This window comes from Penaeus monodon, chromosome 24 (genome assembly GCF_015228065.2).
Source record: "Penaeus monodon isolate SGIC_2016 chromosome 24, NSTDA_Pmon_1, whole genome shotgun sequence".
In the NCBI taxonomy this organism is placed as follows: Eukaryota; Metazoa; Arthropoda; class Malacostraca; order Decapoda; family Penaeidae; genus Penaeus; species Penaeus monodon.
The window spans coordinates 14,007,636-14,008,023 of record NC_051409.1 but is presented as its reverse complement, the minus strand read 5'-3'; the positions used below and the strand labels follow the sequence as shown (position 1 = coordinate 14,008,023).

General features: G+C 23.7%; 1 protein-coding gene across 1 annotated transcript in view; it reads left to right on the top strand.

Annotated features, from left to right (window-relative positions):
- Positions 1-388, top strand: part of LOC119588605 (HEAT repeat-containing protein 1-like) — a gene marked incomplete in the record, with an annotated part of 28,625 nt that overhangs the window by 9,480 nt on the left and 18,757 nt on the right.

The following is a 388-nucleotide window of genomic DNA, read 5'->3' as shown; positions in this document are numbered from 1 at the left end:
AGGCCATTTTGTGTGTATGCAAGAGAATACAAATCGGAGATTGACTTGATAATTGTTTTTACAAAAGTTTATGTAAGTTTCCTAAGGACAGCTGAATTATTAGAAAAATAATAAGTTAGAAATCATATGTGCAAGTTTGTCATAAGATTTTTCATTTAAGTAAAGTTGATGAGTTTTCAAAAAGAAAGATATAAAATAGACCTCTTTTCTTCATATTTAAGTTTTAAAGAAAAAAAAGTCTGATATCTATATATATGATTCCTTATTTTAATTTCCTTTTTCTAAGGAGATTTAAATTATCTTTGTTGTTAACAGTTTCTAAGTAAAATGACATAAATAAAGGGTTTAAGGTTTTGAGAAAATGTTATTTAAAGAATATTTTATTGAA